Source organism: Cryptomeria japonica, unplaced genomic scaffold, assembly GCF_030272615.1.
Source record: "Cryptomeria japonica unplaced genomic scaffold, Sugi_1.0 HiC_scaffold_69, whole genome shotgun sequence".
Taxonomy (NCBI): domain Eukaryota; kingdom Viridiplantae; phylum Streptophyta; class Pinopsida; order Cupressales; family Cupressaceae; genus Cryptomeria; species Cryptomeria japonica.
In genome coordinates, this window is record NW_026728891.1 from 50,001 (window position 1) to 53,067 (window position 3,067).

Here is a 3,067-nt window from a genome sequence, read left to right on the forward strand (position 1 = left end):
TTATTGGAGCGCATCAAAGGTGCGCAATGCTGGTGCGAACCCGGGAGCGCTCCGATGTGTGCTCCAAGGTGCGGCGTGCACGAAGTCCGAGCCCGGTTTGCCCCGGGTGCGCACCTCGCGTGCACCTTCGCCGGGGTGAGCACCTTGGTGTGCAGACCTTGGTTGGGTTGCGCGCCCTGGTGCGCACCAAGGAGCGCTCTGAAGTGTGCTCCAAGGTGCGGCGTGCACGAAGTCGGAGCCCGGTTTGCCCCGGGTGTGCACCTCGGGTGCGCACCTCGCGTGCACCTTCGCTGCGGTGGGCACCTTGGCTGGGTTGCGCGCCTTGGTGGGCACCATGCAGTGCACGAAGTCGGAGCCCGGATTGCCCCGGGCGCGCACCTCCGCCAGGGTGGGCACCTTGGTGCGCACAACTTGCCTGGGCTGCGCACCAGGAAGGGCTCAAGATGGCACCCGCGTTCCGTTTTTTTCACTATCTTTCAGAACGGAAATTTTAAAATCTCGTTTTTTTTTGCCTTTTCTGGAAATTAGTGAAGGCAGCGCATCAAAGGTGCGCAACGCTGGTGCGAACCTGGGAGCGCTCCGATGTGTGCTCCAAGGTGCGGCGTGCACGAAGTCGGACCCCGGTTTGCCCCGGGTGCGCACCTCGCGTGCACCTTGGTGCGCACACCTTGGCTGGGTTGCGCGCCCTGGTGGGCACCATGGTGCGCACCAAGGAGCGCTCCGAAGTGTGCTCCAAGGTGCGGCGTGCACGAAGTCGGAGCCCGGTTTGCCCCGGGTGCGCACCTCGCGTGCACCTTCGCCGCGGTGGGCACCATGGCGTGCACGAAGTCGGAGCCCGGTTTGCCCCGGGTGCGCACCTCGCGTGCACCTTCGCCGGGGTGGGCACCTTGGTGTGCAGACCTTGGCTGGGTTGCGCGCCCTGGTGGGCACCATGGTGCGCACCAAGGAGCGCTCCGAAGTGTGCTCCAAGGTGCGGCCTGCACGAAGTCGGAGCCCGGTTTGCCCCGGGTGTGCACCTCGGGTGGGCACCTTGGTGCGCATGCCTTGCCTGGGCTGCGCACCAGGGCGGGCTCAAGATGGCACCCGCGTTCCTTTTTTTTCACTATCTTTCAAAACGGAAATTTTAAAATCTCATTTTTTTTTGCCTTTTTCTGGAAATTAGTGAAGGCAGCGCATCAAAGGTGCGCACCTCGCTGCCCACCACGGTGCGCAACGCCGGTGGGCACCCGGGAGTGCTTCGAAGTGTGCTCCAAGGTGCTGCGTGCACGTTGTCGGAGCCCGGTTTGCCCCGGGTGCGCACCTCGCGTGCACCTTCGTCGGGGTGGGCACCTTGGCTGGGTTTGCCCCGGCTGCGCTCCGAAGCGGGGTTATTGGAGCGCCGCCTCTTTTTTTGTCGGAGCGTTTGGTGGGGTTTCTCGCATTGGCTCTTCCGAGGCCCGGTTGCCACCCTGGCGCGCACGAAGTCGGAAGTAGGGTTAATTGCCCGGGTGCGCACCTTTGCCAGGGTGGGCACCTTACCTGGGCTGCGCACCAGGGCGGGCTCAAGATGGCACGCGCGTTCCGTTTTTTTCACTATCTTTCAAAACGGAAATTTTAAAATCTCCTTTTTTTTTTGCCTTTTCTGGAAATTAGTGAAGGCAGCGCATCAAAGGTGCGCACCTCGCTGCCCACCTTGGTGTGCTCTGAGGTGCGCACCCGGGAGCGCTACGAAGTGTGCTCCAAGGTGCGGCGTGCACGTTGTCGGAGCCCGGTTTGCCCCGGGTGCGCACCTCGCCTGCACCTTGGCCGGGGTGGGCACCTTGGCTGGGTTTGCCCAGGGTGCGCTCCGAAGCGGGGTTACTGGAGCGCCCCCTCTTTTTTTGTCAGAGCGTTTGGTGGGGTTTCTCGCATTGGCTCTTCCCAGGCCCGGTTGTTGGGTGCGCTCCCACCCTGGCGCGCGCGAAGTTGGAAGTTGGGTTAATTGCCCGGGCGCGCACCTTCGCCAGGGTGGGCACCTTGGTGCGCACACCTTGGCTGGGCTGCGCACCAGGGCGGGCTCAAGATGGCACCAGCATTCCCTTTTTCTCACTATCTTTCAAAACGGAAATTTTAAAATCTCGTTTTTTTTTTGCCTTTTATGGAAATTAGTGAAGGCATCGCATCAAAGGTGCGCACCTCGCTGCCCACCTTGGTGTGCTCCGAGGTGCCCACCACGGTGCGCAACGCCGGTGCGAACCCGGGAGCGCCCCGATGTGTGCTCCAAGGTGCGGCGTGCACGAAGTCGGACCCCGGTTTGCCCCGGGTGCGCACCTCGCGTGCACCTTGGTGCGCACACCTTGGCTGGGTTGCGCGGCCTGGTGGGCACCATGGTGCGCACCAAGGAGCGCTCCGAAGTGTGCTCCAAGGTGCGGCGTGCACGAAGTCGGAGCCCGGTTTGCCCCGGGTACGCACCTCGCGTGCACCTTCGCCGGGGTGGGCACCTCGGCTGGGTTGCGCGCCCTGGTGCGCACCAAGGAGCGCTCCGAAGTGTGCTCCAAGGTGCGGCGTGCACGAAGTCGGAGCCCGGTTTGCCCCGGGTGCGCACCTTCGCCGCGGTGCGCACCATGGCGTGCACGAAGTCGGAGCCCGGTTTGCCCCGGGTGCGCACCTCGCGTGCACCTTCGGCGGGGTTGCGCGCCCTGGTGGGCACCATGGTGCGCACCAAGGAGCGCTCCGAAGTGTGCTCCAAGGTGCGGCGTGCACGAAGTCGGAGCCCGGTTTGCCCCGGGTGCGCACCTCGCGTGCACCTTCGGCGGGGTTGCGCGCCCTGGTGGGCACCATGGTGCGCACCAAGGAGCGCTCCGAAGTGTGCTCCAAGGTGCGGCGTGCACGAAGTCGGAGCCCGGTTTGCCCCGGGTGCGCACCTCGCGTGCACCTTCGCCGCGGTGGGCACCATGGCGTGCACGAAGTCGGAGCCCGGTTTGCCCCGGGTGCGCACCTCGCGTGCACCTTCGCCGGGGTGGGCACCTCGGCTGGGTTGCGCGCCCTGGTGCGCACCAAGGAGCGCTCCGAAGTGTGCTCCAAGGTGCGGCGTGCACGAAGTCGGAGC